Source organism: Bombus vancouverensis, chromosome 1 (assembly GCF_051014615.1).
Source record: "Bombus vancouverensis nearcticus chromosome 1, iyBomVanc1_principal, whole genome shotgun sequence".
NCBI classification, from domain to species: domain Eukaryota; kingdom Metazoa; phylum Arthropoda; class Insecta; order Hymenoptera; family Apidae; genus Bombus; species Bombus vancouverensis.
This window is the reverse complement of record NC_134911.1, coordinates 12,068,985-12,082,792: the sequence shown is the minus strand read 5'-3', so window position 1 is coordinate 12,082,792 and position 13,808 is coordinate 12,068,985. Positions and strand designations below refer to the sequence as shown.

At 46.7% G+C, this 13,808-nt stretch overlaps 1 protein-coding gene and 1 long non-coding RNA gene across 2 annotated transcripts in view; one reads left to right on the top strand and one right to left on the bottom strand.

The window, feature by feature from the left end:
* LOC117153597 (serine/threonine-protein phosphatase 4 regulatory subunit 1) overlaps window positions 1–13,808 on the top strand; it is a 145,768-nt gene that overhangs the window by 6,222 nt on the left and 125,738 nt on the right. The gene's annotated exons all lie outside the window — the stretch shown is intronic.
* Window positions 5,334–7,887, bottom strand: LOC143302864 (uncharacterized). Its single transcript, XR_013058691.1, has 2 exons — window positions 7,619–7,887; window positions 5,334–6,621 (listed from the first exon to the last, which is right to left on the bottom strand). It is a non-coding gene; the product is annotated as an uncharacterized LOC143302864 (long non-coding RNA).

The following is a 13,808-nucleotide window of genomic DNA, read 5'->3' as shown; positions in this document are numbered from 1 at the left end:
AGACGGGGCCGTGACTAACGAGTAAGGAGAAACGAGCGCGAGCCTGCGTCTCTCTGTCTTCCCTTTCCCCCTCTTTCTTTCTTTACTTTCATCTTCGGCCTTTCTCTCTCTTTTTTCGTATCGATTTCCTTTGCTCCATCGGCTTCTTTTCTGCCGGGTGTTATTGCACCCGGTAACGAGTCGAATTTTTCCCTTCTTTCCTCTCCTCTTTTCCGTTTCCTGGTTACTCTCTCGCGTTACTCTTCCGCCCTCTCCTCTCGCCTCTCGCCGCTTACCCCCGCGATTTCACGCTGGTGGTTAATTAAAAACGCTTTGCCGCGACGAGATCCGCCGACGAATTTGATAAACGAGCCCACGCTTCCACGAATCGATCGCGAGACCGTGTACAGGGAAAAAAGAGGAGAACACGCGCAGAAAAAGTCACCCCTAGCTTGGATTTATCGATCGGAATGGATTACACGAGGTTGGGCACGCGCGCGCTCGAATTCGATTTCCCCCGGAAGCGATCGGTCGCGGCCCTTCGTTCCGTCGCGGTTTTTGCGGCACGTCACGGGAAACCGTTGTTGCGTTACGTTCGTCCGCAAGAAACCGTGTAAATTGTAGGCACGCAACGGGCGGTAGAAAAGAGGACTCTCGCGAAGTGATGACAACGAGAAACGTCGTCAGCCTTTCTGGTCTTTGTGCGGACGCTTCCGCGTTCCATCACGTGGACCGACCTCCGGGAAGGACGCGACATCATCGATAACGACCGCGATGGTGCTAGGTTCTTTTTCATCCGTCTCGTTCTCAGAGAAGAAGCTTCCCAACGTCGTTGTGATGGCATTGTTCCGAGCTATCGGTAACGACCGGAAGATTCTGCCTTAAAAGCGGAGTGAGTCTTCTCACCGGTGGCTGACTCGCGGTACATAGATGGCAAACGAGCGTGTTTTTCCTCGCGTCGCGATAGCCCTGATCGCTGGATCGCCTCCTTCTCCTACCTTGTATCGCCATGTTTTCTCGTATTTTGATGGCGAGAATGTCGCACGCTGTCGAGCCACTTAAGAGACTGTTTAAGGTTTTTTTTCGGTAATCCACGGTTCGAGAAAAAAGTTTTCAGAGGGCGGTTCCGTGGGATAGCCAGGAAGATAGTAGGAACGCGAAACGTCTTACCTGATCGGGCAATATCGAGATAACCCTTCGAGAGGGACTTTATTACGACGCTAGGGAAAGTTTTGATTGGGTTACAAAACTCGTTCGCTGAGGGATCGATGGATACCTCGGAAACGGAAAAGCTCGATGTAAACGCAACCCTCCTCTGGTCGCTACGTCCTCTTCCGTCTCTCCTCGTCCTCCGGCAACCCCGGCCTTGGCCCAACGTTCGATGGAAACCAACAGCCCTTCGCTCGCTTTCGGCCATTGCACGGGGGAACAGAAGAGGAAAGAAAAAAAAAACAGAGGGCGAAAGAGGAAAAAACAATCTAGCTAATTTTTCTACCGCATACAAGGGCACTGGGACAACCACTGCGAGACTAAAGCGTCACCCCACCTTTCGTCCATTCAGTCGTCCTTCAAAGGGATCAAAGGTACACGTCCAACCTTTATCTCGCTGAAATCGTCGAGCCACGCGTATCTACGAAAGTACTTACTTTCGTAGCATCAGAATTTCCTTTCCGTATTGTTTCTAATTTCCTCGCTCTCTTTCGCCGTTACTTCTCCGTTTCTACCTGTAAACTAGCCAATTCGTTTCTTTAAAATCGTTTAAACTTCGCACGATAATTTCCAATTCTCCATCATTGAATTTTATTCTTTCCTTTGCCTTCTCTGTAGTCCGTCTTGTTGCACCCTTAGTATACTACTTACTTGCAGCCACACCTTGGTTGCATTTTACAGTTTCGTCTTCTTCGATGGTATATCTAGTTACCGATACGTGATCGCGTAATTATTACCGTATACGTGACTTTCGAGGATTGTCGGTGAACCTTATGCTCACGTAGGCGACTCGTACATCCGATTTCGCTATCGAACGAGCGTGCTGAAGAAACAAAATCGGCTAGCCAGGTTAGCCGGTTAAGGGACAAACCGGAGAGCTCGGGTGGTAGCTGGAATCGCGACGATAACGCGTATTGATAACACCGGGTTTATTCAAAGAACGACTAGACGAGGTGTCCCATTAATCAAATCTAAATGGTGGAGAATGGTAACGTAAATGCAACGTGAATGTAACGTGAATGTAACGTAAAAGTACGGTCACAACCTTAAAGTATAGGAGCGTGTACAGCTGGTGCGTTATCAGGTACCTTTACATGGGCAGGCAGGGAAGAAGGGAATAGATAACGAAGAAGGATGTCGTAACACCTTCCTCCTTGTCACCCTCGGTTCCCTCACTGTTCTCCTCTCGTTCCTTCTTGAATACGAAAATAGGGACGCGACGACGCACACGAGCCGGCTTTTGTCTTCGTTTCCTTTTTCTCCCTTCGGAGCCGGTCGGCCGATTAGGCAGCGCGTGTAAATGTGGAAACTAGCTTCTCAATGGACGAGCCTGGCATTCTTCGCCTCTTTTTTAGGCACGTGTCGTTTGTGTGTCGCACATATATGCATTCCACACGTGGGTGCGTAAAGTGTAAATAAAATTCCAGACGCTGGCGTACCTAACGGCGACCAACGACGTAGTCGAGGAAAATTCGTGTCTCGCGTTACTCTGGTGACGTGCGCGGCAGCACATACACGCTACGACAACGGAATTATCGTCGCGTTAAAGTTTTAATGGTACGGGTCTCTATGCTGGTGTTGGTAGATCGTGCGAGAGAACGTTCCGGTATTTTGGAACGATGACGAACGTGGAAAACACGATCGGTCAAAGAGTCGCGAATAAAATACACCGGTGGCGAGCGTATTTCGTCACCGGGAAGTAATTACGTCACTGTCGGGCGCGTCGGGCTCTCGTGTGCCGCACAGGCAGAGAGAGAGAAAATCGATCGGCGCCGTACGAGTCGAACGTCATTTCACGTATTTTTAAAGCTTTTCCCCCCTGACGATTTAAGCGGCGGGTGGCAAGTGACGAAAGAGAGCCCGGACGATGGGATCGAGGTCAAAGCTCGAAGCGGCACGAGAAATTTCGTCCCTGGAATGTGCCGGTTCCCGCGCAATTGTTGCGACAATTTAACGCCGTTGTCTCCATCTCCTCCTTCGTTATCTCGCCAACAAGTTAATCTTTATAAATAGCTCGAGCCACGGTTATATTTAATCCTGACCCTCGTGGTCCGTGTTTCTGCGTTGATACCTCTCTTTCTCTATCTCCGCTTGTCTCCCGCGTCTTTAACGTTTTCTGGAAAATCGGAACGCGTTCGATAACTACGAGATTTTCTACGCTCGAGTGGGAATTTCTAAGACGAATGGAATCTCCGGTAAATCATCCAGCGGAAGGATAAGGTCGTGAATGACGCGAGATTGAACATTCATTAAGAAAGAGTAATTACGTGCAACGTCTTCGTTATACGAGGCAATAATTTATTAAAATTTCTCTGTGACCTTTCCACGATATCTGACCCGGTTCACCGAAATATCATCTACTCGCGGAACTAGCGCGCCTTTCTGAATAATAGAAGAGCTTCGCGCGAATATCCATCCATCCAATGTCCCAGCCGAAAGCCGTTTTTATCATCGTTACCGTTTCTCGCTTGCTCTCCTTACCGACATCGTTTCTCGTGGTCCTTCGGTTAACCTAAATTCAGACACGACTGCTAATCGATCGACCTTACACGCCTCTCTCCCTCTTCTTTCGTTTTTTCTTTTATCATCCCTTTCTCGCGTTCCAGCAATACCGGCTTCTCTGTCGCTCTCTGTCGGCCAGAAAATTTCGCGCGATCGATCGATCCACCGTTCTAATTTCGATTCGGGGCTGTGGGCCTCGAGCGCAACCCCGCAGGCCTTCCAAATCATCGTTACCTGTATGAATTTTATTTCACGAGGACGATCGTGTTTCCACGGTGTCGGTATCGGTCGAACCGAAGTCGATTCTCGGTTCACGAAACGTTTTCTGACGAGCGGACTAGAAAAGTCCACGCGAATTAATCTTGGAGCTCGACCGACAATAAAACCGGACTGTCCTTACATTCCTGGGCAGTGTGTCGCCCGCTATTTTAAGCCCGGAGTTTAATAAACTTACGTCTCTTAATTAGACCTACTTCTCTCCTCCTCTATCGTCTCCTCTCTCGTTTCTCCTGTCTACATCTGATTGGTAAACGGGTTGAACCAACCGCCTCGATCCAATCGTTATCTCTTATTGTTAGCGCGTACTGTTAAATGTTCTAAACAAAACTCCAGTCTCTCTCAACTTTTGTGATATACCGTTTAAAACAATTATATTTCTATCGTATCAAAACATGGATTTTTTATACTCGTTAATCGTATTCCTACATTTCTTTCTTTTTTCATGATAAAAATCAATTTTTATAAGAATATATATGTAACTCCCTTTGCTCGTGTTCGCTTGATCGGTGCAATGAAATTGGATCATGGCAGTAATCTACTAATTGTTTCGACTAATATGCATGCGTTTTCCCACAGTGGCTCTACACGAATTTATCTTTATCCCTGTGCGTAGAGGAAGAACGTAGTTCAGATTTTTATATTTCAAGAGTGGTTAGATACACTGTTGAGACGCACGAGATTAGATTAGGGACTTACTTTTCAACGAGAAAAATTGTTCGTTGGGTTTTAATCGTACGATACGAAACGCTCGTCCTTCGGATTATTCTATTCCTTACTTTATTTTCTTCTATTCGTAAGGACGTAGAATTTCTTTCCTTCATAGATTTTTTTTTTTTTTTGTAATATCTGTTACCGCATCATCTCCCGTATTCGATATATGGAACGGAGAAAATAATTAAAGACACAGCGACCCAGTGGGAACGGGCGCGTAATGATAACTATCTCGTTGCAGTTTCAAACAAAATATTACTGCTCCTCGCTGATTAATCATTGGTACGTGGGATCGAGTGCTCCGAGAAATCATTCGCAATATTTGCTCGGCAGAGTACTCGCGAGGTATTCCGTCCTCTCGTTTTTTCTTTTTTTTTTTCTTCCTTCCTCTTTTCTCTGTTCCGCTCGCAACGCCACGCGAGTTTACGTGTACGTCGTATTACGGCACTGCGCAGCGTACGCTCACTATTCTATGATACAATCAATGAATGACTGACTGCGTGCCGTGACGTGGCTGAGCTGGTGACCGTGATGACTTATCTCGAGTTCTTTCCCTTTTACTTCCCCGCTCGTACATTCATTTTTTCGTCCTCTGTTTTTTTTTTACACGAAAAATGTCGGTTGTGTATCTAGGCGTAATTAAAATTCAAATGGAAATTGAAATTGATATTTATTGCATACGCTGTACAGTTGTACAAATTTCTCGATAACATTTCGATATTCCGATAGCGAGGCAAAGTAATTAAAAATTTTAATATACAAAACAGGAAAGGTAGAAACGTACGATGGAAAAATTTATCAGTGAACGAGTATCGTATCCTTCTTTGGCTAATCTCGAATTTGGTTGCAAAAGGGCGCAATTTCTGTGGAGTAGCCGCTGTCGGTTTTCGTGCCACGATGAATTCTTCGCGCGAACCGTTTAACCGAGTCTGGTTTCACCGCTAGCGAACGGCGGAGAAAATGAGCGAGATAAAGAGAGAAGAACCTGCCGGGCACATGGAAAAAGAGAAAGAGAAAGCCGAATATACGTTGCCGGCAAAGTGTGCCTTCCTACTCCCGGTAGTTTTCTCTGCTTCCCCTCGCTTCTATATTCGTCCGTTTCTTCTCCCTTTCTCCTTTCATCCGGTGCACATTAGCGACGTGAAACGTACGTTCTCCACGGCAGACCGCACGCCACGATGCAATCAATGAATGACGGTGTGGCGCGGCGCGCGCACTGACCGTGATGACTTTTCTTATCTATCAGTAGTCTCTCCCTCCGTTTTTCCTCTTTCTCTCTCTCTTTCCGAACCCTATTCCCTTATCCGTTCTTTCACGTAATTCGTCTCTTTCCCTTCGTTACGACCTCGCTGCTCTACATCTGTTTCTTCTTTCTCTGTCTACCTCTCTGCCTCTCTTTTTAAAAGTCTTTCTCGGTCGCTCCCCTTTTACGTTTATACTCGCCTCCTTCTCACCGAAGCTCCCTTTTTTCCCTCCTAGTCTCTCGCACGCTCTACCTCCTCCGTGTTCTTTTCCCTTTTTTTTCTTTTTTTCTTTTCTCGTTTCTTTTTTTCACTCTCGTTCACTCTCTTCCTGGCCTCCCACCCCTTCATCCGGTTCACATTACGCACGATGCGTACGCTGACGGGAGTACGAGAAGGAAGCGCCTCCACCCTTATCGCGGCAACAGTGCTCGCCCGAGGCGCACTTAAAAGGTGTTCCTAATGACGGTCCTGCGACCGTATTTTAAGGCGCCGCTCGCTCGCTCGTTTCGCGAATGGACAAGCCCTGCAACGTCTAGAGACGTTTTACGGACACTTTCGTGAAATCGTGAGCAAAACACGGCAAATTGATAACGATGAGTATCGAAGGCGTGGTCGTAAAGGTGCAAATATAGATGGAAAGCTGTGCGACTTGTTTATATTTATAGAATACGTGCCGTCACCACCAAGTCTTCGTTTCCTATAACAGATGTAATGTTTGAAAGCCGGATCGATAGGGTATTGATAGTTCGAATAAATATGAACGTCTCTTGGAGACTCTTTCCTCGTTACTTTGCTGCGTAACGAGAAATTATAGTACAAAGTGTTATTTTCTTAAGGAAGTAAGCAAATAAAATACACTCCGAGTTCAGTTTTAAGTATTTCAATATTTAGCTATGTATCATTAGGCAAACAACCCTCTATGAGATAATCCGATGATTATTTTTCCATCGAAGAGAAGACACATACCATATAAACTTATCATGATCATAGAATATCATGCTCCTCGTATCACGAAATAACAGCTATCCTAATTACTAGGAACTAGGAACGCTCAATGTCCACGAATATTTCATTCGTCAAAACGTTCAAATATGTAACTTCTTATCGTCGTATATATTTCGATCTGCGGATGTTCCAGTCATCAGAACACTCGTCAGAACACGTATACAGTGTGAGATTAGACTACTAATAGGCTATAAGTTAGGCTATAGGGTATAACTGAGAAGTGCAATGAGACTCAAGCAAGAATTAGTTTGAAAAATTCGGAATAGGACCGAAACAAAGTATACGCGGTGGTGAAGACTTCAAAACAAGCAGCGGAGCCAAAACGTTGACTGCCATGCGAATTTTATATATTTTGCTTTGGGTGCCGCAATAGCCCGAAATACATTACACCAAAACATTTAACTTCTGCAAAATATTATAACGTATTTACACACTGTTTTTTGACAATGTTACCTAAATCGTTCACGTTCTTGAATATTCCTCGGTTTATGAAATTTATATATATTTTACCTCGATCGTCCTAGAAAACTGAATAACGAGATAGCCGATATGTTAACGCCCACGCTGTATAATCGTAACTAACGAACGACTAACATGTAGTGAGATTTGATCAAGATTCGATCGAAAAGTCAGGAGCGGTGCCGAAAGTACACGCATATTACTGCAAACAAGTAGCGGGGCCGACTAACCGGAGTGCAATAGTAGTATAGCGGTTCCGTGGCGTAGTGGTGGTGGTCGGCGGCGTCGTCATCCTCGTCGTCGTCGTTCTCATCGTCGTCGTTCTCGTCGTCATCGTCGTCGTCGTCCTCATCGTAGTCCTCCTCATCGTCGTCTTCGTCGTCTTCGTCGTCGTCGTCGTCGTTGTCGTCGTCGTCGTCGTCATCGTCGTCGACGGTCGGTGACTATCGATCGGTGGCGGGCGTCGGCGTCGGTGCCGCGCGGTGGCGCCCCCGTCGTTGTCGGAGGACGGCGACGGCGCTCTGCCTCGGTTGTCCGCCCCTGGGGGGCGGAGGAGGGGGCGGCGGGGGCACCGACACGCAGACCAATCATGCCTTTGGTGGAGCCGGCAAGAGCCCGGCGTGTACGTGAGGCCGCTACACTAAATGCGGATTTATCAGTCGACGAGCCGCGTTCTTGCTGTAAAACTTTTCATTCCCGATCCACCTTGGCTTTTTTCCACGATCGCGATCGACACGGTGAGAGTCGCGCCGACCGTGAAACAGTGTCGACGTTCACGTCGAAACGATCGAGCGATTCGCCAAGGCGTTCCCGCTGCGGCGCCCCTTTTTTTATTCCGTGGGGGGCGTTGGAGAACGCGAGAACAAGGATGCTGCTTCCTTCGTGCGGTTATCTCGTCGGATCGTCGATGAATCACGTTGTTCGCGAGTTCTTCGCTATGACGGAGTTGGACGATCGAGAGGCTGACACTGGTACACAGACGAGGAACGGATAAGTGAAAAAGTGGCATGCTAGTCGGACATCGAGGAACCCCGCACGATGTGAACGATGGAATTCGGATAATTTCGGTTGATTTTGAAAGTAATTTTTGGCACACGGTTTGTACGAGGAAGAGATTCGTCGAATACGACGAACGTACAAACGAAAGAATTTGTATACAATAACGCACGCTTTAAGATAGTAGAGTGTGCTTTGATATAGTAGAGTGTGAAAAAGTCTCCGAGTACGTGACGCATCATGGAAATTCCGATGCGTAACGGTAAGGAAAAAATGAGACGCGTGGGAAAGAGGCGGAAAAGTATGGTTGGTTTTATTTTTGGAGCGAGCGAAAAATGGCATTGTAACACAGCCTTAAACGCGGAAAAGGTGGCGAGGATCTCGCCGGCCACGCATGGCCGTTTCGCCCGAAGGATGTCATAAAATGCCGGCGTAAGGATCCATCTCGACGGCCAGTAACCATTTTCTATCGTCCATAATGCGATCGTAGCTCTTTTCGACGAGACGCAGAGACTAGAAAAACGAACGAAGGAACGACGGTGAAAATGCTGCGAAACCAGGATAATAAAAGAGATTTCGCATAGAGAAATCGCAGGCTGTCGTGACTACGCCAGCAGCATCTCTCTTGCCTGTAGTTTCGTACCTTGTGATAATCGGATTGTGTTACTTTACGAGGGACAGACGTGTGATTGACGCGAGTGCGCGGTCTTTTCTCTCGAAAAACTGACGCAACGATGTTTATAGTGAGGATGCCTGCAATGACACGTGGATACATGAAGAAATCGTCAGGTTGTTTCACAGGATCGGAAAGGTGAGCGAATATTACTCGAGTAAAGAAATTAAACTCGTAGTTTTCCACTTTGAAATAAGAAACGTAAAACGCCGCACGATGTGCTATGCCGAATCGCCTATAGCGAGATTATATAACACCGTAGAGAATCGAAAAGTACGTGTCAAACGTGCATCACTGTACACACGAATCGATGAATCGTTCTTGCTACTGTAACTCGCGTCACTATTTGCCACATATTCCATATATGTACATACGTGTAAAAATCCAATTGCTATAAGAAATTGGTGATCGACCCACGGTTGCGCAATAACCGCGATATTTCTGCACGAGTAACAGAAATTATAGAGGAGATTAAAGTAAAAACAAAGTTTACCTGCGCTTTCATAACAGCCGGTCGATTAATCGAGTAAGTGGTCGAAATACGACTCGTTACCGTTTTTTTTCCTCTCGGTGGGGATAGGTACGCGTGAAAAGAGGAGCGAAAATCGGTGAGAGAGAATGTGCATGGTGTGGTGGATAGCGAGAGGAGCGAGAAAGACAGAAAGGAAGTGGAGGAAGAAAAATAAAAAGCGACAAGCTACCGCGAAACATCGACAAAAACAAATGTTCTCGTCGCGGCTAATGAAACGCCTCCGGGAGCGAGAGAAGAGAAGCGAACAAGGAAAAAAGGTCGGGAGGGCGAAACCGAGGAAAATCGATGTAAAACGTACCGGAAAAGGGGTTAAACAATCAGTCGCCGGCCGAACGAAATGGGTTATTTCGTGGTGGACGATGTTTTAGGTGTGGCGAAAGGGAAAAACCTGTCGATTCCTTTTGTTTCCCGTCCCGAGCCGGATAGTCCGCCAAGAAGATGCTCTCTCTCTCTCTCCCCCCTTGATTTATCGATCTGTCCGCTTTGTCGTGCCACTTTCCTTTCGTTTTTCTTTCTTTTTTCTTCCGCGCGAGACAACGATAATTAGCAAGAGGATTGATTCAAGGGTTGAAGCGACCGAGCAACTTCTCTCTGCACTTGGTCGCTTTGAAGCCTCGACGAGAAAGCAGTCGCAAGAGGGAGAGAAAGATAGCTCGTAATGGTTTGTTATTGATCTATCTCGAAGACTTACGGTTTTCCTTCTTTCTTTCGTTGTTCGTTTCCCAACGTTTTACGATTGCATGACGGGGATTGGTTCGTAAGGAAGAGAAATATCTTCGATAGCAGGGAGAGAACGTATCGGGGGGAAACCGCGTACGAATTTTCTCCGCCCCTTTCTTCTAATTGCGTGTCTCGAAAGGGCGAAACGAAAAACGTAACGTCTGTTTGCTCCTATTGCTGATTTTCACACGGGGAACTCGACGATAAAACAGAGTTTCAAGAAGAGAGAAAAAGAAAGTGGAGGAGCCGCTGTGAAATCTTTCGTGGTCACAAGGCTCGATTACGGGGAAAGCTACTTTGCCAAAAAATTGAAGCTAATTGGGACCTCGTTAAGCGCGAGAAAACGAGAGAATTCGTTACCACTAAATTCAAACTTTTTATCCATTTTTTCTCTCCTCGACTTTGCTTATTTGTTTCTCGTTTTCTTTGCTTTCTTTTTGTTTCTTTTCCTTTTTTTCTTCTTTTTTTTTCTTTGTTAGCGTCGTAAATACCAAGCGTAATAGGCAGACTTACGCACCCTTTTGACCTTTTCGTTGTTTATCCTATTTCTCCGGCTGCGGAGGCTCTGATTCCAATGTTACAGACTCATCGTTATATTTACAAAGCAGTAATTATACCGCGACGTAAACGGAAACCTGACGGTTACTCTGGTAGCGCGTATATATTATCGTTAGGCGGTCCAAATATACGCCAAACGCATGCTTAATCGCTTTCTTCCGCTTTTGCCTTGAATACCGTTGTCGTTCGTTAACGTAATTAAGAAATTTCGCGAACTATGTATAGAATACCGCGTAACGATCGTACGATTGTCACGGACACGTACGTTCGTTCCAATAAATCTTTTCGCTGTTCTAGGACACCGAGCGTTAATCCTGCTCATTGTTTCACCGCGTTCCACGTGACCATTAACGGTCACGTTATTTTAACGAGCGTCGGAAAATGAGCGTTATATAATTGCATGTATCGATACGAGAGGCTGCGTGTATCGTTATCGCATCTGTGACCGACTTATTTTAAATCTATCCACAGTCAATCTTTGAAAATAATCGTATAAATATTCATCGAAAGGTGTGCCTCGCGAATAGATGCTGTCTCTATCTTTCGACGGCTATTCCGGTCGTGCGTAGACGTCACCGAGAAATTCGATTATCCGATCGGGAACATCCATCGGGGAATCGTGGGAAACTGACGCGCTTGACGTCATCCACTACCGATATCGTGCGCAGACCTACTCAGATATCAACCGTAGAAACATTCAATTCGATTCGCCTTAATTAATTGGAATTTAACGAGATTCTCTCTTACCTGCTTTTCAACGAAGCGTCACCAGCGTTTCGCGGTTGTCAATTTTATAATTTCAAGAAATAACAATACCAATTTCTCCCGCCCGATCCTTCCTCTTCCTATGATCTTACTATTTTCCGATAAGCAATATGTTGAATGGAAACGCGTCCACCATCGAATAGAATCGGACAAGTGTGGATAACTCTTATATCGGTAACCTACTTAGGGAAGTTTCCCTTCTTCACGAGCGGCAGTGGCACACGCTTCTCATTAACGTCTTTAACCGAGGGTCGTTGGATCGCGTCGAAGCTCACCTTACACGGTGCATGAATTATAAATCATAAGCGGTACAAGTTGGTGGTTCGCTCAGTGCGCTCACCTGCATTACCGAGTCGTTTCTCTAGATATCCCCAGCGTAGAGATTTACGTTTCCTGTGCGGGAATCGATCTGGTAAATGGTATAGTAGTCTTCCCTCTCTTTCTTCGTCTCGCGCGTCACGGCGATTCGTCAATGGTCTGTAAATGTTAGACATACCGGCGTTGGAAGCATGCACATCGAGTGTGAAACATCAGGGAAAATTTCAAAAGAAAACTTTCGCTTTCCGATCGGTGTGCTCTAGTCGTTAAACCTATCATTACGTCAGTTGTCGTACCACCTGTTATTACGATATATTGTGGTGGTTCTCCCATCGCATTTCATGCGCTGCTTATAACGGAAGGTGAACACACTCGCCACACTGCCTTCCTGATTACACTCCTGCTCGAGGCGTTGCGCACAGAAATTGCTACTAATTACGTAAAACGTTGCTCGGTGTTCCCGGGGTGCCGTCCTTCGCTGCGTGTACCTTGCGTGTACAGGTTGGTAGCGCGTTAATTTCCGATGCTCGACGATTAACCAGGTTCACAGAACCGATATAAATATTAAATGAAAATAGCAGGAAAGAATTATTTTTCTCAGGTAGGCGATCGTACGACAGCGTGTCACGGTTGGAGTAATTAGAAGTTCGTACAAAGTATTACAAGGGTCTCGGTTGGTCGGACGGTAACGACCGTGAAAAGAACATTTTAATCCTGGAAGCTTTTAAAAAAGAAAAACTAGCGTCGACCAGCATGCAGAATGTTATTTCAGACGGTCGTTCCGTCATATTAAGCTCGCAGAACAAGAGAGCCGGTAATTACTTTTCGCGGGACTGTCACGTCGGTCGAGACTCGCTTCCAGTGCACCAACCGTGCTTCGGTTATTAATATTGTCGGCTGGCGCCCGGTTAATCGACCGTGTACGCCGATTCCACGATTTCACGATATTTTCTATTCCAACGGACGAGTCGGCTTGCCGCAAACGAAAGATAGCTCGAAACGACGTTCGTTTCACGATCGTGTGACCCCGAACTCAGGGAATTCAAAGGATCCGTGACGAACAATCGACGATTCATCGTCGTTCCGCGACGATCTGTCGGTCGATAAGAGAAAATCCTTCCATTTATTCCACTGCGCGAAATCATGAGACGCACGTCCTGCACAGGGTGCAAATTGTCCCGCCGATCGTGACGGCCATCGGATGCTCCGGCTCGTCGTTAATTCAGACACGTAGCCAAGGTGAAATTAATGTAACGAACGCGGCGTATATGGAATACGTTTTAAAGGTTGGCGCATTTCCACGAACCGCGTCGCCACAATCGAACGTTCTCAGACGCGCGCGTAATGTTCTGCAAATACTAGATTAGCGGCACCAGTAACGAGGCACTCCGACCTCGGTGTGCGCTGCTACGCGCGATAAACGGATACAGGTTTCCAGCGCGACCGTGTGCTCGTCGCCGATTCGAACGCACGGTGTATGCCGCTCTAGTTGTATCGAGATCGTTCCAACGTCGAATGTGGGTCCCGTTGTGGTCGTCGACGTCGTTGTCGTCGTTGTCATCGTATCTTCCTCGTCGGATGGTTTTCGGGAGGGTGAAGGGTAAAGGGTGCGCGGAGCTTACAAGGAGAAGGTTCATTATACCGACGTCCAAGAGATCAGGATTTATCCTTTCTGGCAGGGGCCACGGCGGCGTGGCAACGCGACACGCACACCAGGGGTACGTTGGGCGCCGAAAATGTCGTTGATCTCTCTCACAGTGGTAGAACTGGTCGGCGACCGTTTGCCTTGTATCGGGGTGAGAGAAAGGAAGAGAGGGAGAGAGCAAACGATCTCTCCTCTCTGGGTTCTTCGACTTCG